At 42.4% G+C, this 26,951-nt stretch overlaps 1 long non-coding RNA gene across 1 annotated transcript; it reads right to left on the reverse strand.

The window, feature by feature from the left end:
• Nucleotides 1-246: 246 nt before the first annotated feature.
• Nucleotides 247-26,115, reverse strand: LOC107823174 (uncharacterized). The gene is made up of 2 exons (XR_012694235.1): nucleotides 25,568-26,115; nucleotides 247-664 (listed from the first exon to the last, which is right to left on the reverse strand). It is a non-coding gene; the product is annotated as an uncharacterized LOC107823174 (long non-coding RNA).
• Nucleotides 26,116-26,951: the final 836 nt, after the last annotated feature.

A 26,951-nucleotide genomic window follows, 5' to 3' on the forward strand; every position in this document is an offset into this window, starting at 1 on the left:
ACTACATATCAAAGGCCCAAATAGGGATTCAATTTGGGTCTACGACCCAGTGGCTTGGCCAGTTGACCCGGTATGTTCTTTAGAGTAATTAAGGGTCATTTGGGGGGGAAGTTTGAGAAGTTTGGGGTGGGGAATCTTTTAATAACTGTCTAGGAAGCTTCCTAGAAGCTGACAAAAGAGCCTTACTTGGCAAGCAAGTCAGAAATTTGAGGGATCAAGTAGCAAAAATAAGAATTAGAAAGGGACTAGAATTGAAACAGAAAAATCTGATAGTTGCCTTATTGCTTGAATACAAAAGGCATCTCAATCTTGCCTCTCAAGGGGGGGGCGGAAGGAATCTGTGATAGAAAATACAGAAAACAAAAATGGCTAAAAAAATTTCACTGAAAATTACTATCTCATTGAACCTTTCTAGGATTTCTTAAGTTTCCAAATTCCTGAAATAGTTTCTGCCTTGTCTGGGGTATAAATAGATTGAAATCGAGTCTTTAACAGTCTGGTTCACTTTCTGCTAGGTGGTTGTGCGATTGAAATTGATTTCTGGGTTGCCATACTCTGTTTTCTGGGCTTGAAAGTAGCTTATTGAGTGTGGCTGGTGCTGATTTCTGCTATTGTGTTACTGCTGACCCTCATTTATTCTTTTCCTTCCATTTCCAGGTACCTTCTATAACCACAAAAAAAATGTAAAGAATGTGAATCTGCACTTCAAATAGAGAATACTTTGGATACAAGTTGCGATTTCAGTTGATCTCTTCTGTTTTTCCTGCTTTCCTTTTGTGTTATGATGCAAGCAAATCTTAAATTATACATGTTAGCTTCCTTCCTTAACTTGATTCTGTAAGGGCATAAGCCTGAGATTGAAGTACGCATGCCATGAAGGTGTTGTAATAGAAGTAAAGCTACTGTTTCTTATGATCGTTGGGATTTGCAACTGGTTGAACATTGTAGATGTAAGATCTTGGGAAAATTCTGTTGAGCATATTGGTGAGTATAGTATTACCGCATGTGTTAGCTGTTTCAGATTAATTACTTAACTAGCAATAGATGGAGTGTTCTGATTCAACAGTCCCGTAAGGACTTGTCGGTGTGAGGTCTTGGGTATTTTGGATTAAGAATTTCCAAGTCAATTAGTGCATTGTTGTTCAAGTCATCGTTTAGGTCCCCTTGTTCATGTGCTTTTTTTCCTGCATAAGAATCTCAAGTGAGGGCCAGTTTGATTTGGGCTATGAGAAGGCCTCAAAATTAGTATAATCCTTTACATGTTTTGTTAATAGGCTTAAATTATGTTATTGTCTAAATATGTTGACATGAGATCAAAATTTATTGTATGATTAAAGTGTGTTTGAAAACTTCAAACTGTTGTTTTGGAAATCCGAGAGGATGGTTTAAGAGGTTGAATCATTCGAACAAGATGTCAGTAGATAGTGGTCCAAGCTTGAATCCTTTTGATAATATGTTTTCTTGCAACGCTGATGTAGAAGTCGCTGGCTTGGGCCATAAATTCGGGCCCAGTTGAGCAGAATGCCCTTGACGGACGCTTCCAATTTTGGATTTCGCAGTAGAGACCATTCGTGGTATTCCAATGATTAGTGCAATGGGCGCGGGGGCAGTGGGTCAGAAATTTCTTCGAGTTTTTCTTAACAAGTGAACATTACTCATATATGGTCTAAAACTTTTTCATTAATGCTTAGAAATTCCTCTCGTTGCATAATTAATTGGCGAGTCCTTTAAATTGATCGAGGTGTGCGATGTTTTATAAAATAGTTTATGGCCCTCAAACATTTAGTTTGAATTTCCTTAAGATTAGAACTGGGGTGCGCCATGCCAAACAAAGATGACAATTACATGGCCCTCGTTTAATTAACTTTGTTTTAATCCTTAGAATTCGAGGCATGCCATTTAGCGAATTTTCTGTGGCCCTTGCAAAGTTGCAAACGCGTAGTTGCCTTAGGCGCGTTATTTAATAATTTACCTTCCTAAACTCGGGTGCGCATTTATGTGACCCAAATCCAAATCTCAATAATGTTAGATAAAATATGTCGAGAGCCGCGGGTGCATTTATGTGACGTGGTTCAAGACATATTTTAAATGACGTTGCAATTTTCCTAAGAATAATTAAACAAAAGCGGTTATAAAGTTAAAATTGCACCATAGGCTAAAACATGTACTAAAATCAAGTAAATAGGCCAATTATAACAGTTGAGCGACCGTGCTAGAACCACGGAACTCGGGAATGCCTAGCACCTTCTCCCGGGTTAACAGAATTCCTTACCTAGATTTCTGGTTCGCAAACTGTAATACAGAGTCAATCTTTTCCTCGATTCGGGATTTGAACCAGTGACTTGGGATACCAATAAATTTCCCAAGTGGCGACTCTGAATCTTTTAATAAAAATAATCCTGTTTCGATTGTCACTTAAATTGGATAAAACTCCCTTATATACCCCTTCTCGGGAGTGTAGGTAAAAAGGAGGTGTGACAGCTCTAGCGACTCTGCTGGGGAGTTGAACCCAGAATCTCTGTTTCAGGGTTTAGAATTCGAGCTTAGATGAATTGTTATATTTGGATTTATTTATTATCTGATTTTATTACATGTTTGGGCCTAATGTGCTAAATGTTGCTTTTTACCGCTTTGATATTATCTGAACTGTATATATAAACTGCTACGAAACCCCTCTCTTCTCTCTCCCGAGGAGTGCACGTTGGTCGTGACTTCTTTCTGTTAATGTCATATCCCAAATAGAACGAGGTTCGGACAAGTTGCAAAGACGGATGATCTTTTGGTTACCAGTACGCAGCCCCCCCCCCCCTCGGCTCGAGTTGTCCGCTCGGGTAAGCCAGGTCTAGAACAAATAAACCCAAGTTTTTAAACCTAGTATAACAATACCTCATGCCGGATCCCTAGTAGGAACGTTTATTTGCATCATGTGTATTTTGACTTTGGAGACTCAATACAGGGGTTGGGTCTGTCTAGGACAGGTGTACATAAAATGAAAAGACCATCCTGATGCATCTTACTTGCTACTTGTGCATTTATTTGCTTCGGAGTCGCATGCTGACCAACTTTTGAATAATAGGAGAAAGTTGACAAAAAGAGAAAAGCAGTGTGAGGGCTAAGTGAGATAATCACGTGTTTTGAAAAACCAATGTCCAAATAGTACTGAAACTCTGTCGAAATTTTGAAATGAAAAAATGTTTTATTTTGAAAAAAAAAAGATAGAAAAGAAAAAAAAGTTGGTTTTTGTTTTAAAATTGCCCGAACTACGCCAGTTTGATTCTCACAAGGTGTGGGATACGTAGGCAACCCACATCGGGTCCAACTTCCCTTTTGCAAAAATTGCCCAAAACAACAAAAAATTTACTTTTATTTGAAATAATTAGGGTGATGTCATTCTTGTCAAAAATAGTCGAATGTCCCTAAAAGGGCGCCGGAAGGCTGTTTCTGCAAGAACAGCCTCCTGTGGTCATTTTTCAAGGTTTTCGTCGGTTAGCCAACACAGCCCTAAAATCTTCGTCTTCGAGGTGCTGAAAGGCCGTATTTGCAAAATCGGATTTTATTTTTAATTTGAAAAAAAAAAGAAGAAAAAGAAGAAAAAAAAAGTGTCAACTTTGTCTTTGAGTTAAATGAGTCTTGATTTTTGCTTAATCACCCTAATAAATGTGCAGAATGAGCACGAGTCCAAGTTTGCCGATAACAATTAGGAATAAGATCCCTTTGGAGTTGCATATGTGGTGGAAGGATTTGGGGAAATCGGAGCAAGATAAGGTCAGTCTACATTTAGGAGGTCTCACCGGGTTGTTAAAGATCAGACCTAGAGGAGATATCATAAAGGCTTTGGTTACGTTTTGGGACCCGGCCCATAACGTATTTTACTTCTCAGATTTTGAACTCACCCCAACCTTGGAAGAGATAGAAGGTTACAAGGAAAGTACTGAAGGGCTGAGGCATAAGTATTTGATTGCTCCAAGAGACGTTAACTCTCACAAATTCATGGATTTGCTAAAGATAAGCAAGGGAGTCCTGTACTCCGAGTTGAAGGGTGGTTTTTCCAATCTACGTTTTATATACCAGAGGTACGGGCATGTAGGAGGGTTCAACGATCCGGAAAGCGGGGTTTGTAGCAAAGGGAACCGAAGAAAATGGGATGAGCATAGGCGTTTCGCCTTCATGGTAGCTTTCTTAGGCCTTGTGGTGTTTCCCCGAAAAGATGGTAATATCGATTTGCGGGTGGCTGGAGTCATCAAGATCCTAATTACCAATGCCAAGAGCACTCTTTTCCCTATGATAGTGTCTGAGATATACCGAGCTCTCACAGCTTGTAAAGCTGGGGCAGATTTCTTTGAGGGATGCAATTTGCTATTACAGATGTGGATGATCGAGCACCTGTGTCATCGCCCTCAGTATATGAGTTACGGATCCACAGAGAAAAGTTGCATTGAAGAGTTTGACACAAGGATTTTAGGGTTCAAGCTTCCAGAGGGGTTTGGAGATTAGGTATCCCGCCTTCGTTCCATCACTGCGGGACAAAGAGAATGGACACTGGGTTGGCTTCCTATTGAAGAAATTGTATATATACCCGCTACTGGTCCTTACTTCCTCCTAATGGGTATGCGAGGTATTCAACCCTACGCTCCTTACCGGGTGATGAGACAGTTGGGAATGTGTCAAGTGATGCACCCAAATGAAGATCTTAGTGCTTATGCGGTGAACACTCGAGTGTTCCAACGGCCAATTTCATGAAGAAATAGTTCGTTCTATTTGGAACGAATGCCAGTATTTGACGGTGAACACTCGAGTGTGTGACCTATCTAGAGGCGAAGTCTCACCCGCCTATCTTGCCTGATATAGAAAGAAGAACACTGCAAGGGCCGAACTAGAAAGACCAGCCAAAAGCCTCACATTCAGGAATTCGTTGAGGCATCGCAAGAACAGTGGGCTTGGTTGTCCAAGGAGAACGAGTACATGTCCACAATCGGAAAGTTGGAAAGACAAGTCAAAGAACTTCGATTCGAGAATAGCTTGCAAATCATGGCGGACAAAGGTGAAAAGAAAAATCTAGCCAAAGAAAACGAGGCCCTTCGAGACCAAATTCAAAAAATGAAAATAGCTGTAGAAAACCCTGGCCGAAGTGCCAAAGATGAAAAACTTATAGATACCCTGAGCCAGAAAGTGGGCGAATACAGTTTTGATCTCAACAAAGCAGAAAATGAACTAGCCAGGGCTCGAAAGCAATTGGCTAAGAATGTGGATAAACGAGTGCGCATGATTAAGCAATTGAAAGAAAAGTATGACAATGAGGTTGCAAGGTTAAAAAATAAGGTCATTACCGCGGAGAACAAAATGATCAAACAGGCGAAAGATTTCAAGGTTGAAAGAGAACATTGTTATACAGCATTGGCACAATTAGAAATAGATTTGCAACAACTTCAGGAGCAGAATCATGTGGCCGGGCAAACTTTGGAAGCCAGGGCCCAGCAGATCGGGCGTTTGTTGCAAGAAAATGGTGTCATAAGAGAGAGAATTAGAACCATCACTGATTACATTGTTGTGAAGTGCCAAGCCTGTGAGGATGGCTCGTACCACCTTCTTCGCGGCAGTGATGACATTTGTTAAACAGATAATGAGTGACTTGGATAGACTTCAAAGGGATCTCGCATATAGGCCCGCGGCAAGACCAAATGATGTCCCGCGGGCACCAGGAGCATTAATGTATTCATGATTTTCATTTGAGTCTGTATTTCCTTTTCCGCTAGAGTCTGTCAGTTGTTTTGAGTCTGTATTTTCTTTCTGCTGGAGTCTGTTAGTTGTTTTCGAGTCTGTATTTTCTTTTGTTGGATTATGATAGTTTATTTTTGGAGTCTGTATTGCGTCTTTTCATCGGAGTCTGTTAGTTTCTTTTGGAGTCTGTTAGTTTTGAGTCTTTGTAATCAAAACATTTGTTTTTTATGAAATTGAAAATCCCAAAATATTTTGTTATTTATTTCTCCAGAACTATGCTCGGTCTTATTCATGCGGGGTCATGATAAGTAGGCAATCTCCATAGGATTCGACCATAACCCAAAAGAAAGAAAAGAGTGATAAGTAAAAAGATGAAGAAAAGAAAAGGAGAGAAAAAATAAGTGCGAAAAGAAAAGGAAGAGAGAAAAAGAAACCGTGAGAAGGAAATAATAACAAAACAAGAGAGGAAAATGAGAGAGTAAAAAGGAAATCGAGCAAAGGAAGGAAAAGAAAGAAAAAGATAAAAAAGAGAGAAAAGAAAAGGAGAAGAGAAAAGGAGAGAGAAAAGAGAAGTTGCAAATGGAAATAAAGAAAAGCCGGAATGACGCAAGCAACCGATCAAATATATAAAAGAAAAGGTTAACTGCTTAGGTGCATTAACTCCTCAAATGTATGGTTGCCTATCTGTTAAAGCCCTAATAGCTAACAAGTTTGTTATTGATGAGATTTCTAGTCAGGAAAGTGGCTCATTTGATTTGCATTCTGGCAACTCACTCCTACAACACCCGGTCCAAAAACAAGCTGAACATGGCCAACCAGGAACTTGAGACAAGTATTGTCGATCCATCAAAAGAGGTGAAATAATCAGAGGTTAATCTGAAAGATGAGTTGTATAAGCTGAAGTAGCAGATGGCTGAAATGTACCAAGTATGGGCAAAAGGGCACCCACCGCCAGTTTACCCTGCCAACCCTGCTTTTATCCCGCCATTGGCTCAAACCCAGGAACCTCCCACTGTGAACTCATCTCCGGCCTTTCCCCTCTACCAACAGTGCTATGGCACCACTTCCCATACATTACAAGCTCCACCACCCAAACAAGTCCCGCACCCTCTTCCACCAGTCACTCCTATTTTTGTGGCACCTCCATCTGCTGCATTACACTGATCCTCCAGTGAGCCTCTATTCCAGACTCACGACAACTAGTATTACCCCCTAGAGCCTACTTTAAAGGTTCCCAAACTCTATTCCTACACTCCTCATTTTGACCTCCCTGGGGAAGCTGAAAAATCATCTAAAAATCCCGAACAGGAGGAGATGTTCAGGAAAGTTAAAAGCCTGGAACAGTCATTCAGGGACATGCGGGGGTTGGGAGGTCAAGTAAGTGTGGCTTACAAAGCTCTATGTCTATTTCCAGATATGCAATTGTCGGCAGGGTTTTAGATGCCCAAGTTTGATTTGTATGATGGGCACGGTGATCCAGTGGCGCATTTGAGAGGTTTTTGTAGCAAAATGAGGGGAACTGGCAGAAAAGACGAGCTGCTAATGGCGTATTTTAGTCAAAGTCTGAGCGGATCAGCGCTAGAATGGTATACTCGGCAGGATCACGGGAGATGGTACACATGGGATGATCTAGCCTAAGCATTTGCTTGCCACTTCCAATACAATCTCAAGATTATTCCGGACCGTCTGTCTTTGACAAAACTTGAGAAAAAGCACAATGAAAGTTTTAGGGAATACGGTTTTAGGTGGAGAGAGCAGGCACCAAGGGTTGACCCTCCAATGAAAGAAAGTGAAATGGTGGATTATTTTCTGCAAGCCTTAGAACCTACTTATTACGGTCATCTGGTATCAGCTGTAGGCAAGTCTTTCAATGAAGTGGTAAAGATGCGTAGTATGGTAGAAGAAGGGCTCAAGACAAACAAAATCATGAGTTACTCGGCTATCAAGGCAATCACTCAGGCCATTCAAAGCGGAACTAGGGGAGTAATTGGAAAGAAAAAGAAAGAGGATGTAGCAACGATTGATTCAGGAGCTTGGTTCGGACCCAGGGGTCCATCACATTACTATAACCAACCTTGACCCCACCACCAACCCTACCCTCATACCCCATATAGCCCACCATAACACTACTACCCACCACCAGTCCCCCATTTTTCTGTCCACCATGCCCAAACATATAGCCAACCTCCGGCCCACGCACATTGGCATGCGCCAGTCCTAGAAAATACATACCCAACTCCACAAAATGCCTATCCACCCCCAAGAGCCTCCCAGAACCCTACTGGATCAGGTTTCCGGCCCAACCAAGCGTTTAAGAATGAGAGGTTGCAAAAGAAGAGAACTTTTACTCCATTGGGAGAATCCTATACCAGTTTGTTCCACAGGTTACGACAATTGGGTAAGCTGAGTCCGATCGAGCCAAAACTGCCAAATCCTCCCCCGAGGAACCTTGATCATTCTGTGAGTTGTGAATATTGTTCTGGCGCTCTGGGGCACGATACAGAGAAGTGCTGGCAATTGAAAATAGCTATTCAAGAGCTCATTAATACTAATCGGATTGAGGTCCAAGCTCCGGAGGCACCCAATGTCAACCAGAATCCGTTGCCAGCCCATCCTGAGACAAATATGATGGCGATAGTGCATAGGGGAGGGGAACCCAAGAAGCCTTCATACACCGTCATGATGATCAGGGCCAGTGAAGTCAGGCCGGTTGAAAAGCCAACAAGTGAGAAATTAGTGATCCGGTGAGCGAGGCAAATAGTGAACCATCTGCAGTAGCCAAAAAGGGGACCCCAAGTGATGTGGCAATAAAACAAGAAGTAGCCAAAGTGGTTGTGCCAGGAGTAGCAAACAAGCCTGTTGTAATTGTGGAAGGTGCCCGCATAGACCCTGTCATTATCAAGCCGGTAACTCAATTACCGATAGTCAACAGCAGGGCGGTCTCGTGGAATTATGAACGAGTGACAGTGATTTACAAGGGGAAAGAAGTTAAAGAAAAAGTTTGTGAGACCCATGGTTTGACACGATCGGGGAGATGCTTTGCCCCCGAAGAATTGAGAAAAGCTAAAAGCTCCAAAGACAACCTAGTGCTAGTAAAGAAAGATGTGACCGAAGAAGAAGTAGAGGAATTCTTGAGAAAGATGAAAGTGCAGGACTATTCCATTGTTGAGCGGTTGAGGAAGACACCGGCTCAGATCTCACTATTGTCATTATAGATCCATTCAGATGAGCACCGTCGGGATTTGATGAAGATCCTGAATGAGGCCCACGTTCCTGACAAAATCTCAGTAAACCACCTAGAAAAGATAGCTAACAAGATATTCCAGGTAAACAGAGTCACTTTTTTCTGATGATGAGCTGCCCATGGAGGGCACTGAGCACAATAGAGCCCTCTATCTCATGGTAAAATGTGAAGATTCCATGGTTACCCGAGTACTGGTCGACAATGGTTCCAGTGCGAACATTTGCCCTCTCTCTACTTTGAACAAATTGAAGGTGGATGATGAACGAATTCACAAGAACAGTATCTGCGTTCGGGGATTTGACGGTGGAGGGAAAGATTCAGTCGGGGACATAGTGCTCGAGCTTACAATAGGGCCTGTTGAATTTACCATGGAGTTCCAGGTGCTCGATGTAGCTATTTCTTACAATCTGTTGTTGGGTCGGCCCTGGATTCATGCTGCAAAAGTGGTCTCGTCTACTCTGCATCAAAAGGTCAAGTTTGAATGGGATAGACAGGAAATTGTTGTGAACGGCGAGGATAATTTGTGTGCCCACAGTGATGCCATTGTTCCATTCATAGATTTTGAAGACGACAAGGGTCCATGGGTTTATCAGGTTTTTGACATGGTATCAATAGAGAAAATTCCAAAAGCGAAGTGCGTTCCAGCGCCGAGGGTAGCTGCTGCAACAGTCATGGTAGCCGTTGAAATGTTGAAAAATGGTTTTGTACCAGGCAAGGGTTTGGGTGCATCTCTGCAAGGTATCGTACAGTCGGTGTCTCTCCCCAAAAACTTGGATACATTTGGTTTGGGGTTCAAGCCCACAGCTGCGGACATAAAAAGAGCCAGAAAGCTGAAACAGAGGGTATGGGTCCTCCCAAAGCCCATCCCACGTCTCTCCAGATCATTTGTCAGGCCCGGCGCCAAGAAACGCCCAGCAACAACGGTTCCCAGTCCTGTGGTTGGTCCTAATAAGGAGTTGTTTGAAAGGTTTGAGAAATTATTCGACGAGGTGAACATGGTGGCAGCTGGAGAGGGTTCTAGCAAGGCAGATGTGCAATTTGTTGGGCCCGGTGCAAATATTAACAATTGGGAAGCTACTCCTCTCCCCACCAGGAAGGAGTTTTGGTAGTTTGCTTTGATTTTCTTTCAGTTTATCTGGATTATTCCAGGGTTGTAATTCTGATTTTATGTTCCGTCCATTTAGATGTATAAACCTTGTTATCTTTTAATTTCAATGAAATGCAATTTCCCTTTTCCTCATTCCTGAAAGTTTTATTTTTGTTTTCTTTTCTTCCTTGTACAGCTCTTTTTATGCTGGTTTCAATAACATGACATGCATGAGGAATCTTCGGCCTAGTCTTAAAATCCAATCTAATTCGGAAATAGTAATTCAAGAAATAGAGTGTGATAATGAATCAGAATACGACGAGGATGAGGTCTTTGAAGAGATTAGTAAAGAACTAAGCCATTTTGAAGAAAAACCCAAGCCTAACCTAAGTGATACAAAGCAATCAATTTAGGGGACCCAGACAATATTAGAGAAACTAAGATAAGTGTCCATCTTGAACCTCAACTCAGGGAGGAGATAATTAAAGCATTAGTTGAATACAAAGATATTTTTGCATGGTCATATGACGACATGCCAGGTTTAAGCACTGATTTGATGGTTCACAAATTTCCCACTAACCCGGCATTCCCTCCTGTCAAGCAGAAGCTGAGGAAATTTAAAACTGATATGAGTGTGAAGATCAAAGAAGAGGTTACCAAGCAGTTCGATGCAAAAGTTATTCGGGTCACTCGGTATCCCACTTGGTTAACCAATGTAGTACCTGTGCCAAAGAAGGATGGCAAGAGCAGGGTATGTGTTGATTATCGTGATCTCAATAAGGCGAGTCCCAAGGACAACGTTCCACTGCCAAGTATCCATATTCTGATTGATAATTGTGCCAAACATGAGATTGGGTATTTTGTGGATTGCTATGTGGGCTATCATTAAATCCTAATAGATGAGGAAGATGCAGAGAAGACGGCATTCATCACGCCATGGGGAATATACTACTATAGGGTCATGCCATTTGGTTTGAAAAATGCTGGGGCAACTTACATGAGGGCAATGACAACCATATTCCATGACATGATACATAGAGAGATCGAGGTCTATGTGGATGATGTAATCATAAAGTCCAGAAAGCAGTCTGATCATGTCATAGATTTGAGAAAATTCTTCCAAAGGCTTCGCAGGTACAATCTTAAGCTCAATCTTGCAAAATGTGCATTTGGTGTGCCATCTGGAAAATTGTTGAGATTCATAGTCAGTCGTCGAGGTATTGAATTAGACCCGTCAAAGATCAAAGCTATCCAAGAGTTGCCACCCTTAAGGAACAAGATTGAGGTGATGAGTCTATTAGGGAGATTGAATTACATCAGCAGGTTTATTGCTCAGCTTATGACAACTTGTGAGCCTATCTAAAAACTAATGAAGAAATATGCTACGGTTAAGTGGACAGATGAGTGTCAGGAAGCATTTGATAAGATAAAAGGGTACTTGTCAAACCCACCTGTGTTGGTGCCACCAGAACCGAGGAGACCGTTGATTCTGTATTTGACGGTCCTGGACAATTCCTTTGGCTGCGTATTGGGTCAACATGACATCACCGGCAGGAAGGAGCAAGCCATCTATTATCTCAGCAAGAAGTTCATGCCTTACGAGGTTAAGTACATCACCTTGAGAGGACATGTTACGCCCTAACTTGGGTAGCACAGAAGTTGAAGCACTATTTGTCCTCTTACACTACTTACCTCATCTCTCGTTTGGATCCGTTAAAGTATATCTTTCAGAAGCCTATGCCTACAGGGAGGCTTGCAAAATGGCAGATCTTGCTCACAGAATTTGACATCATCTATGTGACTAGGACTGCGATGAAAGCCCAGGCATTGGCCGATCATTTGGCTGAGAACCTAGTGGATGAGGAATATGAACCTTTGAAGACTTACTTCCCTGATGAAGAGGTCATGCACATTGATGAGTGGGGACCAGTTGGGGAGCCAGGGTGGAAACTTTTCTTTGACGGAGCTGCTAATAAGAAGGGCGTTGGGATATGAGCGATACTTATTTTTGAAGCGGGGCATCACTACCCTATTACCGCTCAACTTCGTTTCTACTATTCTAACAACATGGTTGAGTACGAGGCGTGTATTTTGGGTTTGAGGTTGGCTGCAGACATGGGTGTCTAGGAAGTCTTGGTCTTGGGAGACTCAGTCCTTCTGGTGCACCAGATCCAAGGGGAATGGGAAACACGGGATTTAAAACTCATACCGTACCGGCAATGTTTGCATGATCTTTGTCAGCGATTTCGATCAGTAGATTTCAGGCATATTCCAAGGATCCATAATGAGGTTGCCGATGCTTTGGCTACTCTGGCATCAATGTTACATCACCTAGATAAGGCTTATGTTGAACCATTGCATATTCAGGTCCATGATCAGCATGCTTACTGTAATGTGGTGGAAGAAGAACTTGACGGTAAGCCTTGGTTTCATGATATCAAAGAATATATCAGGATGGGGGTGTATCCAGTACAAGCCACAGGTGATCAAAAGAGAACAATTAGGCGGTTGGCAAGCGGCTTTTTCTTCAGCGGAGGGGTTTTGTACAAAAGGACTCCAGATCTTGGACTGTTGAGATGCATAGATGCTAAGCAGGCCACAACTATTATGACCGAAGTACATTCTGGAGTCTGTGGACCGCACATGAGTGGGTACGTGCTGGAAAAGAAGATTCTCCGAGCAGGTTATTATTGGCTCACTATAGAGCGAGATTGTATCAGTTTCATGCGTAAATGTCATCAGTGCCAAGTGCATGGAGATTTGATTCATTCTCCACTATCTGAATTACACACGATGTCTTCACCGTGGCCTTTTGTTGCGTGGGGAATGGATGTCATTGGGACAATTGAGTTATCAGCATCGAATGGGCACAGGTTCATTCTGGTGGCCATAGACTATTTCACCAAGTGGGTAGAGGCTAAAACATTCAAGTCTGTAACCAAGAAGGCAGTGGTTGATTTTGTGCACTCAAATATCATTTGCCGGTTTGGGATACCAAAGGTGATCATTACAGACAATGGGGCTAATCTCAATAGTCATCTGATGAAAGAGGTATGTCAGCAGTTCAACATTACGCATCGCAACTCTACCCCGTACCGCCCTAAGGCGAATGGAGCAGTCGAGGCAGCCAACAAAAACATAAAGAAGATACTCCAAAAAATGGTGAAAGGTTCCAGGCAATGGCATGAGAAGCTGCCTTTTGCGTTATTGGGTTATTGTACAATTGTTTGTACTTCGGTAGGGGCAACTCCTTATTTGTTGGTGTATGGCACCGAAGTAGTAATACCCGCGAAAGTTGAAATCTCGTCCCTTCAGATTGTCGCTGAGGCCAGAATTGATGATGATGAATAGGTCAAAACCCGCATGGAGCAACTGAGTTTGATTGATGAGAAGAGGTTAGCAGCAGTGTGTCATGGCCAGTTGTATCAACAGAGGATGGAAAGAGCATATAATAAGAAGGTGCATCCACGGAAGTTTGAAGTGGGTCAGTTAGTATTGAAACGCATCCTTCCTCATCAGGCCGAAGAAAAAGGCAAGTTCGCCCCAAACTGGCAAGAGTGTTATCTAATGGTGCTTTATATCTAATAGATATAGAAGGCAAATGTGTAGAAATGGCTATCAATTCTGATGCAGTCAAAAGATATTATGTATGATTTCTTTGGTTAAATTGTATTTTCTTGTACTTAGCATATTTTAAAGATTGGAATGACAAAGGCATTTTGTTCTGCTATCTAAACATTTTATCCTTTGTTACCCCCTTTGTGCCTTATTTACTTCCTTTTGTATCCCTCTTTTGGAATCAGTAGCAAAGATCAGAAACACAAGCGTGAAAGATAAGTAAAGGAAAAGAGAGAAAAGAAGAGATGAAAATTGGAAAAAAAAAAGAAGAAAAAAGAAGAAAAAAGAGGAAAAAGAAGAAAGAAAAAACAACAAAACAACAAAAAAAAAGAAAAAAAAGAGGGAAGAGAGAGAGAGAGAAAAGTACAAAAACGAAGCAATTCATATGACATGAACTACGTTTGACCTGATTCCTTTTAAGGATACGTAGGTAGCCTCATGGTTCAGTCGCATCAAAATAAAATCAAAAGTCCCCCAAGCAAAGAAACTAGGGCAGAAGTTGCGGTTGTTGTAAGAAATCTGATTCCGAAAGTTGTAGTTTTGAACCCGTTTGAATTGTTTTGAGCCTTTGATACCCTTTCTTTCTAACCCCATCCAAAACCCACATTACGGTCCAGAGAAAGACCTTCCAATTAGTCTTCTAGAGATGCCGAGGCAAACAAGTAGAGGTGAATCATATTAGGGGCAACACTCCAGTCCAAACAAGGAAAATGAAAAAATGAGAGAGTGTTATTGGTGAAAACCCCCACGGGCACCGTAAGGCGATGAAAGCTGAGAGAAATCAAAATGAGAGAGTCTTATTGGTGAAAACCTTCACAGGCACCTTAAGGCAACTGTAAGTTGAGAGAAAGAACCAAATGAGAGAGGCTTGATGGTGAAAACCCTTCGGGCACTATAAGTCGAATAAGGATTGTGAAGTACAACTTGATTTGCAAGTTTCACAACTCACAAGGGCACTGAACCAAGGATTACAGGCAGCTCCGAGAGGAAGTGGTCCAACTGCTCGATAACGGGCACCTTCGGGAATTTATTAGTAACCGGGCCAAAAACCAGTGCCGAGAAAGAGAAACAACCAAAAAGAACAACGCAGACGAGCACCAACATGTCATCCACACGATTTTTTGATGCTCTCCCCAGGCGTGTTCAAATAGAGGACCATATAGAAACTGCCAAACGAACGCTATTACCCGAAAGTGCCATCGTTGCCAAGGTATAATCACCTCTCCTTTTTTCTATCTTTTACTTCACGATAACTCTTGCGCAGGAAAACGACCAAGGCAATCGGGACACTGTTCCGGCTCAAGGACCCTGAGGTATCAAAGCGTCCGTTGCACTCATTTCCTTTGATCGGTTTTTTATCCCGAAACGGGTTTTTGTCAGCAAGGTTTTCAACGAGGCAACGTCCACGCACTTCCTGAGAAGGATTCAATGAGCCTACCGGACTTTCTTTGCAACCAGCCCTGTCCGAGGAAATGACAAATGAGGTTCCAACAGGAAATCATGTACCGGTCCAAACGATGAAAGAAACCGTGCCCGCGCGGGCTGAGCTCTCGATAACGAAACAGCATGTATTTATGCCAAGCAATTAAAGAATATCTTGTAGCATCTCGTACTCCAAAAAAGAAAATTTTGGCATGCTCACGGCAAGGATTCCTTCCACCGAATATGTCCCGAAGCACTCTGAGACTTAACATCAACAATTTGGCACCCGCAAGACCTCAGGGTTAGAACTCTGGGCTCATAAGGCCCCAACGAGGCAATTCCGAACTCACGAGTAACGGTCTCCGGGACTAAGCAAACTCGATGATTCGGAGACTGTCATCAGTTGCCATACACTGGAAAACCCGAGGCCGTAAGACCCTAAGCGGGCAGACTCGGTCTAGCCAGATCTATTTTACATAGCAAAAAAAACTGTAAGACCTCAACAGGCATGGCAAACAGTAAGACCTCAACAGGCATGGCAAACTGTAAGACCTCAACAGGCATGACAAACTGTAAGACCTCAACAGGCATGAAAATTTTGTAAGACCTTACTACAGGCATAAAACTCAATCCCAAAGTTTAGGCTATATGTTGCATTTGTAAGACTCCCTAAAGGGCATACCCTCGATGTAGATGCCTAAACTATCACTCGGGATCAAAAAAGGCTCCGGCCAAACACATATGACTACGGTCAAAATGGCTGCACCAGCCAAATTAACGCGACTCGAGGATGCCCAAATGTCGCTAACAAAATTACAGGCCATTACTTCGAATCTACTTCGAAAAGAACCAGTTAAAATAGGCTACCCTTAATAGGCAAATGAGCTTCGACCATGTCAGCTCCAAATTACAAGTCTTAGAGCTACTCAGCCTATGAGCTAAACCTTCCGAGGTGCTCGAACATAACCGCTAACGACTTAAAATCAAGGTTCTTCCTGAACCGACGACGGGACAGGCAAAATTATTTCAAAAATACCTTAACAAGAGGAAAACAAATCCTACAATAAGAGCCATTGTTGCCAGCCAAACGATCTGCAGGGCTCACACTAAAAGGTCGCAACGACCAACAGCATAAGAGCCACTATCGCCAGCTTGAAAATTGAAAACTTGAGAATTAAAATGAGCTCGAGTCGTAACCCGATTCGAAGACCGAATCAAAAATAGTTAACATGACTAAGGGCACAGCGTAAGTGCCATCATCGCTAGCTCCACAAGCCTCAGTTCCACATACATAAAAGGTCGCTCCGACCCAAGGCGTAAGAGCGATTGTCACCAGCCCGTGCAGGCATAAAACTTGAGGGTGAATTGAGCTCGAGTCGGAGCCCGACTTGGAGACTCAACCCCAAAAATTGTTAAAGTGCATATGCCCAAGGGTAAAAAATAAAAGTTGATGTCGCCCTAATGAACATCATGGCCATATTACAGGTTCGAAGATTTCTACCGATCCAAAGGCCGAATCGACCCAATTGAGGTATTGACGAACAAGAGTACAGAAGATACAAATTGTGGGGTTCACCCCTCTTATTTTTACATATTGGCGGTGAAGCACAATCTCAATCTACGACATATTATGAAAGTTGTATACACAAAGAAGAAGGCAGGGAATAAACGTTCCCCACTTCGAAAACTACAGCCCGGTGGCCCCCTCCTCACCGTCTTCAGCATTGGACAGAAGGAACTGGGCATCATATTTCTCCCCTTCGGCTTGCTCGATCTCCCCTCAGGGATTGAAGCACCTGGCATGAATCTCTTCGAGGATTTCCCTCCGGGATCTGCACCTCGCATACTCCTTGCTATTGCTTGCACGATCAAGGGCCCTCTTCAGCTCAGCTTTAGCAACGGCAGCGCTCCTCGAATAGGCTTCCACTTTCTGTCCCGCCCTGGTATTACTCATCACAACCTCGGCCCGGACATTCAACACCTCGATTTTCTCCTTCGAAAGCTCGGACGAAAGCCTTGCGATCATTTTTACCCGAGCGGAATCGTTCGCACGAACGATCTAGATTTGCGCCTCAAGAGTAGAAACCCCGGCCTGAGCCTCTCTTTGGCCGCAAAATGGGCACTCGCATGCGCCTGCAGCTCGATGAATTCGCGTTTGACTCGGCCAACCTCGCCCCAGAGTTGTCCCAGCTCATCCGCCTTGTCCTTCAACTGAAACATCAAAAACATCAAGACGCCAAGATAGAAAGGGAGTGCAAGCTAGCATGAAATACAGGGTCCTGTTTCTCCAGGCAGATCTCACGGATCCGGTTCCGGTCCACCTCATGCCGTAAGGAAACGAGCTCGCTTTCCCTTGACGCACAAAGAAACTTGAGGGATCTCTCCCTATCCAGAGCGTCCCGCAACGGGGCCCCGCTACGAAGCAGCTCGGATTTAATCCTGTCAAAGGCCTATGAAAGAAAGCCAGATCAACAAAAGGAAAAGGGGAAAAGGAAAATCGCGGGTCCAGCGATGAGCCTGGCTGAAGGCCAAAGCAACGTCCGATGACATACCACTTCCAAAAGGTTGTCGATCGACCAAATCGCTCCTCCTTAAGCGCTAAGAGGGAGTCGCCTCACTGCAAGCCCTTTCGCACCCCGGAATGTCTTTCCTTTTTATCAACATCCCTTGATCCCGAGGCTAGCAATCTCTCCTCCTCCCTTAGGGGACACAACCTCACTTCGAAAGGACCCCCAGCACCTACGACAGTTAAATCAAATAAATTGGCAAGAAAAGCACCATTTTTTAGGAGGCAGAGCACCGGGCACCTACCATGATGCTTCGCCTCCCATCTCCCTTTGGACAGATCTCGCCACCGGCGCCTATCATAAATCGAGCAAGCTGCCAGCTTACGAGACCACTCGGCTAAATCAGGGACCTCGCTGGGCAACCAATGAGTTACTACAAATAAAGAACAGAAAGATATCATTACGGAGCCAGCCTCTGGTCGAAACGAAGACAGTTCGTATGAGGCACTTACGTGTGAAGTTCCATTTCTCAGGAAATGGTAAAACTTCTCCAGGAATGACGTTAGTCGTTCAGATCTGAATGAACCGATTCATCCATCCCCGGTCCTCATCCTCCTCGCTGCCGACTACAGGAGCTCGGGTGGATCGACGCTGAAGAGCAATCAGGCCCCGGTAGCGCAATGGCCGATGCAACCTTACAAGATGGCTGAGTGTAAACTCTATCCCAGCCTTGTCGGCAAAATATCTCATCGCCTGCACTATTCTCCAAAGGGAGGGACACCTGCGCCAGTGTTACTTGATATCTCCGACAGAAATTGAGCACGACCTGGTCGAGGGAACCCAGCACGAAAACATGAGTGTATACACTAAAAAATCCCTCAACATATGTCATAACACTCTTCTAGGGGGAAGGTACTTGCAAAATTATGCCTTCCCCCCATCCGCAATCTTTCCTGATCATCTCGAGGTTTTCCTTCCCCACTGATGAAATGATCCTCGACACATGCTCCCAATGGCCCGAAACATTGGGAGGTTTCCCTGGTGTGACAACTCTCCTTGAGGCAGGGGCCTCGCTCACCTGACGTCAGAAGCAACCTGTTGGCGTCAACTGAATGCGGAACGCAGAAGGGACTTCCCTTCACCCGATGATCAGACGTCGACATAGCATCCATGGCTACGGCAAAGTTGGGGGGGGGGAATTAAGGATCTGAGCAAAAAATTTTGAAATAGGGAAGCGGAAGGACTAGCACAAAGCGCGAGGCTCTGCAGAAGGGAAAGCCTTTTCAAAACAGCAAATTTTCCACTTGAGAGACTGATGAACAAATATATAGGGGCAAAGCAAACAACTGCTCGCCTACCCAAGAGGGCCAATTAATTTTGGCCGCGTTAACGTCACCCTCTTCTAGGGAAGTGTTATGGCGAAATCACCCTGGCCCCACTTTTTTCTAGATCATATGAATATTGTTACCCCATATGACTCAAAAAATTGTAGGATATGGGGGAGCCCCTCCCCGGAGGCCCCCTATGCCACGAGCTTCAGTCCGAGAGAAGCTGTCGATTTAACCCCGGGACATGGCCAGTTTCAGGGCCCCGATTGATCCGAGAATAGGCTCCGAAGGGCCGATGCCGAGAGGCAAAAGCTAAAACGCGAAAGTAAAGGGGCAAGGAGACTAAAAAAAGGGGGGAAAGAAAAGGGTTGACAGAATGAAAACCCCTTTTTTACATTATCAAAAGAACATCTTTACACAACTCATTCCCCCGGGGGCCACATACAAGGGGAAAACAAGGGGATACAAAATGACTCGGAGACTACCCCTCATTGCTATTATCTTCGCCCTCATCAGGAGCAACTAAAAGCGCCAATTCTTACTCCACTTCACGGGCCTCCTTGATAACAGCTGACAAGTCGATACCTCTGGCTCTGATTTCCTCCAGGGTCTCTCTCCTCGCCTCCGCCTTAGCATGCTTAATAGCTCGGGTTAGTTTCTGCCCAGCTGATATTGATATGTCATGAGCTATTCTATGCGCTATGGCCGCATCCTCTTGATAAGTGACAATGTTTCATTCGACCTTGTACTTAGCTATGGACAAAGCACCAACCTCCCTACGAGCATCCTTGAGAAGATCCCGGGATGTCGCCAACTCCCCGGCCGCTATTTCATTTTGCTCCCTCATCCTGGAATCTCCGCATTTAGTTGATTAATATGTGAGCCACTTTGCTCGACCTATGTAAGAAAGGTAAGCCAATATATATGGGAATACGGAATAGAAGTCGGGCACGAGCAAGGCAAAGTACTTGAGCAGCAATATTAGCCTTCTCCCGAAGCGCCGTTTCCAAAGCGGCCCGAAGTTCTCCCAGTTCTTTCCCTCCCTGGGGAGAACGAGCCTCCGAATCCCGCATCTTCGAGGTAGCTTCCTTACACTCCTTTTCATGATAAGAAAGCTCCTTGCGGAGCCGAAGGATGGCATGATCGTATATCTCCTTACACTACGACAAAGCGGAAAAGTTAGAAAGACGAAGAATGACGTTCGAGGACGAAAGAAATGCACGAGAAATGGCTATCACCTATTGCATGAGCTTCTCTGCCTCTTTGACAGCACTGGGAATATCAAGATCGGCACTATCACTAACACCATCAAAGATGTTGGCAATAGAGCCTCCCCTTTGGAGAGGAATCCCCGATGTGGCGCCAATCATCCCTTGAGCATCCTACAGTTCCCCTGACGAGATTGGGAAGCACGAAAGGAAGTCGTTTAGATCACCGATTTCTCCAAGTGGCAACCCACGTTCCTAAAAGGCTCCGATCCCCGACCCCTCAAGATCAACGGCAGCGGTCCCTTGGGTGGAAATCGCATCGAATCTAGTTGCACGATTTGAAGCTACATCAACATCCTCTTCGAGGGTCCTCGTCTCACGAGGCCGATCAGAGCCAGTTGTTCCGGACTCAGTAGCCTCCTGCCTAGGCAGTTGCGAGGCTCTCGTCATCCTCTCCCTCGGTGTCAGGATTCGCCTCTGAGGTTGAAGCAGCAGTCCCAGCAGCGGATCGATGCTCGAGTGACCTGGTTTTATTTGCCGCAGGACCGATAGCAGCTGCCTTGATTTTCCTCTTCTTACTCGTGTCAGGCTCCAAAGCCCTACTTCGCCACCAGGGGGCGGCCTTATCTGCATATTCTCACCAAAACCTGCACCAGCGCAGTAACCGCATGACGCTTACACTAAGGGCTTAGAAAGAAACATCAAGTACAAGGCATAGGTGGTAAAGGAGCATCACCATGATTCTTAGCAACCCAACGCTTCTTGGCCAGGCCGGTCCAAGACCGAGCACGTTATGGGAACTTCTCGTCCAACTGCCTGATCCATCCTGACAAATCTGGAACCACCTCCTGGTACCAAGTAGCGGCTGCAGGAAGCACAAAAAGATCATTATTTCGAAAGGAAGAATAGTTGAAAAACGGCTAAGGGAAAAATTGCTTACATTGGGTATTCCACCTCTCCAGAAAGGGCATCCTCTGGGCCGGGATGATGTTCGAGGTCTTCACACGGATAAACCTGCTCATCCATCCTCGATCCTTTCCCTCGTCAACGCTTGAGAAAAACGATTTTTTGGACCGATGGCGGAGCCTAATTAAACCTTGATAAAATCGAGGGTTGTACATCCTGATCAGATGATTGAGGGTAAATATCTCACCCTCAACCCCTTAGTTGAAATGACGAAGCATCAACACTATCCTCCAAAAATAAGGATAGATCTAACCAAGCGTCACTTGGTATCGGTTGCAGAAATCAAGGATAACCGAGTCTATCTCCAGGGGAGAGGACTTGGTAGAATTATCGGGACCCAGGGTAAATGGGTAGGTGTACACGTGAAGGAAGCCAGCCTTATGGTCCATTATACTATCGTTGAGATCGGGAATCTCCACCCCTACTGCCTCGCTCCATCGGTAGTCCGTCCTTACCTTGCTAATATCAGTCACGACGCTAACATACTGGGACACATGCACGCACCGGCCTGGTGTAAATGAAGTGGCATCGACACTAAAATCCTTTGACATATCGAGATCAGGTGGGGTGCACTGTTCCAAAGAGGGAATCTCTCTGGTTTCTTCCTTAGGCGATCGGGATAATGATGCAACTTCGTTTTGCCAGGGAACCGTCCTAGAAGTCCTAGCCATGTCAATGGTAAAAATTCTTCAATAAAAAGATGAAAGAGTGTCAAATACAAAAAAATTCTGATTCGTGAGCTTGGAAATGGGGTGAAAGTGAGAAGTGGGAAGCAACCGATGCATTTATAGGAACCGCTTGGGGAGTGGAAAAGACGAGCCAATGGCAGTTCGTGGGTTTCTCGATTATCATATCTGATGGCGGCCTTGCACAGTTCTCTGGAACATGGCATTTAATGCTCTTAAACATTTGGCGTAACGGCAATGATGACCTCGAGATGACAGTTCAAAATCGTTTCCTATTACTTCGTTCTAGGAAACGCGGAGACTATCTGTATACGGTGAAATCGGAGGAGTCTATTTCTTGCCACTAAGGTGCATTCGGGGAGTCATATCGGTATCTCGAGGCTGCAGGGCTACGATCAAGCTCCCTCCCCCGAGGTTCGCCCACGACCCAACAAAGATTCCGAGGGTAGGGAACTCCCGAGGCGAGCAACTAGCATCAGCAGAGTCTAGTATCGCGCATAGCCGTCCTATTCCTGTGTCTTTACATTTAATGCACTCTGTACTATATTGTATTCCCTCTCCTATATAAAAGGAATCAACACCACTTTGTAAGGGGCTGCTGTTGCTCCAACTATTCTCCACAAAATCAACAATATCTCTCTTTTTTTCTTCTCTCTAACTTACTCGCTCGAGGCCACTCTTAGCATTTATTTCTTTCATACTTGTTCTTCATTTATTGCTTGGTATTGGCCACAAAGAGCCTTCTTTAATTATACTCTAACTGTTATCCCATTCCCAACTACCCCCGATAGCTCGAACTCGAGCCGGATATCGACCCTGGGGCCCTTTATCGACCTATCCGGAGCCCGGATAGCAAGCCCCTCTATTTGATCGTTGTCTCGTTTTATCTTGTATTTCATCGTTAAACTTCACATCCCTAGCATCAACTGCTCTAACAACTAGCATAAAAATAGATCACGTATTTTTAGAATCTCATTTACAAATTTAATTGTTGTTACCATTTTCACGGTAAACACTAAAGAAGAAAGAAAATATTTTTGGCTTTTGGATGTTGCCTCTTAATTTTCGGAAAAGGGACTTTTTAAGAAAAATAATTTGGATTTCGGAGTTTTTTTTATTTCTAAATTTACATAATTACTTCTAGAGAAAAACGAAAATACTTTTGGATTTCAATTTTTCAAAAAAAATTGAGAAAAAGACTTTTAAATAAGGAAAAGAATTATTTTTTTTATTCTTTTTTTGAATTTTTGGGAAAAATACGTCAAAATGACGGAAACTCGTATTTTAAATTTTGACTTTTTATTGATTTTTATATGTCTTTTTTTCTTATGAAAGACTTCAGAAAGAAGGCAACTATTTTTGAGTTTTAAAAAAACTTCTTCTTTTTTTTAATTTTCTAAGGAAAGATTTCTAAAGAAGGAACTAAAGGAAAATATTTTTGGATTTTTTAAAATTGGGGTCGGAACCGATGAGGTTTGCCTACATATCTCACATCCGATGAGAATCAGACACGCGTAGTTCGGTCAGTGTTGATGGAGCATGGAAACCTAGCACTTGAAAAGTTTAGCTCATTTTGAAATAACTTTTCTTTTTTCTTTTTTTTTTCAGAATTTCGGAAGAGTTTCAGGATTTTCAAATACCTACCGCACTCTTGATTTTTTTTTCTTTTCTTTTTTTTTTGATTTTTTTTCTTTCCCTATTCTAGAAGCCGGTAAACATGCAAGTCGAATCAAACAAATGCGCAAGTGGCACGTAAGATGCATCAGGATGGTCTTTTAATTTGGGTACACCTATCCTAGACGAACCCAACCCCTGTGTTGAGTCCCCAAAGTCAAATACACATGATGCAAACAAGTGTTCCTACTAGGGATCCGGCATAAGACTACATTATTCTAGGTTTAAAACCTGGGTGTATTGTTCTAGATTTGGCTTACCCGAGCGGACTACTCGAGCCGGGGGGGCTACGTACCGGGAACCAAAAGGTCATTCGGCTTTGTACCTTGTCCAAACCTCGTTCTAAATTAGGGTATGACACTAACAGAAAAGAAGTCACACCAGCGTGCACTTCCCAGAAGATTAGAAGAGAAGAGTTTCGCAATAGTTTATATACAGTTCAAATAATATCAAAACGGTAAAAAGAGGCATTTAGAATATTAGGCCCACACATATAAAAATCAAATAATAAATAAAGTCAAGTATAACAGTTATTCTAAGCTCAAATTCTTGAACTCTGAACTAAAAATTCTGGGTTATGATCCCCACCAGAGCGCCAGAGCTGTCACACATACTTTTTACCACCCGAGGTGGGGATATATGGGATCTTTTTCAATTAAAGTGACATAATTCGAAATGGGATTATTTTATTTAAATTTAGAGTCGCCACTTGGGATAATTTATGGTGTCCCAAGTTACAGGTTTATTTTAAATCCCAAATCAAAGAAAATTTCGACTTTATTTAAAAGTCTGTGAACCAGAAATTCTAAATAAGGAATTCTGTTAACCCGGGAGAAGGTGTTAGGCATTCCCGGGTTCTGTGGTTCTAGCACGGTCACTTTAACTATTATTAATTGGTCTAATTATCTGATTTATTACTTGTTTTAAGCTTATTGTGCATTTTTAACTTTATAACCACTTTTAATTATTTTAAACTGCTTTTAGGATTTATGGAGTTATTTCTTGAACAAGTTATGATTGTCGTACACTTGCCGTTTTGGAACACACCACAAACCACGCTACATGAAATGCATCCGCGATTAAAAAATATGTTTATTTTTATTAATGTTCAAAGTTGTTACGATCGGGTCACATGAAATGCACACCCGAATTTGGGAATTATGTATCATAACTACTTCACGGGAGCCGTACCCGTAGCTATGATAATTTTATTATAAACGCGCCTAAAGCAAACTACGAATAGTTCAAAGTGTTTTCTACACTAGTCATGAATGTTCCAAGTATTTGTTTTTCACACTAGTTTCAGTATTGATGTGAGGGCCATAGATTATGGGATTCATTTGTGAATGGCATGCCTCAATTTATTTTAAAAGATTGCACTCAACTTAAAGCAAACTACGGATGTTCATAATTTTTCCTTTCTAAGCTACTTCAAGATTATTGTAAGGATAAGGAGTTATGGATAAAAAAAATATGATGAATCATCTGCAGTGTCATACAATAACAGAACTCAAATGACAATAAATTTAAAGTTCTACAGCCATTGAAAGCAGCTTTAAGGCACTTTGATTGTAAAAACACAATTTGTAACTTGTAAAAATATTTGCTCGATGTGGAAAAGGGGAAGAAAGACCATGACATTGGCTTAAATCTGCGAATTTTCAACAATATTTCAGATGAAACCCCTTTATTTCTCATTCCTTTTTCATAACTTCTTTTTTCTGGTAGTTCTGAAATTAGAAGCAAAACCATGTCTTAACAATTTTACGCAGTATATACACAGAATATAAAATGCGGCATTGTCTCTTCCAAATCAGTAATTTTAGCTAGTTCATAAAAAAAAACCAAACAAACCAGAACAACACCATTTCAGCTCAAAATTCCAGCAACCATTCCTACTACAACAAGAGCTTAATAGTGCTTAAAACAAATTTATATTTGCACCCAGATTTGTGCATTGGTTCAATGCATAAGAGTAATTCAAAGCAAAGTCAAATCTATAATCAATCATTGGAGAACATTTTCAAACACATGAATAAACTACTACAACTTTATGACAATATAACATGCAAAATCAGTGCTTACATGACTTAAAAGCTGAGTTCATACCTTGGCAGTAGCGAAAAGAGCAGAAATAATCAGCGAGGAATCAACGACAAAAATTAAGCAAATCCACGGCTCCAAAAGGGCTATTAGATACCCATAAAGAAAAGAAATCGAGCTTCGAAATCAATTCTTCTTCAAATCTCCATTGAAAATTCAAGTTTTCTTTCCATTTTAGCTTCTGCTTCTGATTTGGGATGCCATTTTCGAATCTAAAAAAATTATTTATTTTATTTTTTAAGAAGAAGAAGAAGTCGTTTATGTGTGTGTGTGTGTCCCTTTTCAATTATTGAGAGAAGATTTCTCAAAAATCTGAAGGGGAAGGTGTTGGTTTCAGAATGGGAGGGGATCTGATGTGTTTTTGTCTAGTCGAATGAGAAGAAAGGAGACATAGAGAGAAGGGGTGTCTGGCGTTGTGATGGAGTCAAGATGGAGGAGCGTTCATTTCCTTCGTTCCTCTCTTGTGCCACTGCTAAAGGGAAAATTAGGAAGGTCTTCTGATGTTAGGTCTAGAGATGGAAAAAATCTTATCCCCCTTTTTAGGTCTTTTAATGTGTGTTTTAATGGAGAGGGAAGGGTTTATTGGGCCAGGCTTGGGGTGGATTGGGCAATTGAGCTAGAGTTTAAAATTAATATGGGCTATTTTAAGTATTGACCTAATTTTAAAAGAAATAAGACCAAAATATATTCTTCCTATTTTCCTTTTCTTTGTTTTTTCTTTTCTTTTCTTTAATTAATTAAAATCCTAAATAAATCTATTTTTGTATAAATTAAAAAAAATTATCTATTTTTAACATTAAAACAACTAATTAATTTAAAACTAAAGAAAAAATACTAATTTTAAAGGCTAGAATCTAAATATGTAAAAATGACCATTTTTTGTGATTTTTGCTTAATACAATTAATTCCTACATGCAAATTAATCCTAAGATGGCACGAAATTAAAACGTGACAATTCTTTTTATGATTTTAAAAACATTAAACATGCATGAAATGCAACTAAATAAAGAAAAACTACTAAAATTCATTAAAATTATTCTTGATTTATTTTTAGGAGTTATTTTCATGTAGGGCAAAAATTAGGTGCTCACAATCGCAATTAAACCCTATGTCCATCTGGAGTTTTTAATGTTTTTTGCAGAGTTTTACTATCATGAATATTAAACTCAACATAACAAGCGATACCATGTGGAGTAATTGAATATGAAAATCTTCCAGTTACCTTAAGTCTCACTGAACGCCTATTAAAAACTCATTCTTTTACATAACAGAGTGACCAATATGTGGCACTCAATTGAAAGTGGCAACTTAATATTAGTAGCAGGAGAACAATTTTAGTGCATCGAGTTATTCTCCTGTACAATCTCTCCGTCCATAATGCAAACCCTAA

This window comes from Nicotiana tabacum, chromosome 8 (assembly GCF_000715075.1).
Source record: "Nicotiana tabacum cultivar K326 chromosome 8, ASM71507v2, whole genome shotgun sequence".
NCBI classification, from domain to species: Eukaryota; Viridiplantae; Streptophyta; class Magnoliopsida; order Solanales; family Solanaceae; genus Nicotiana; species Nicotiana tabacum.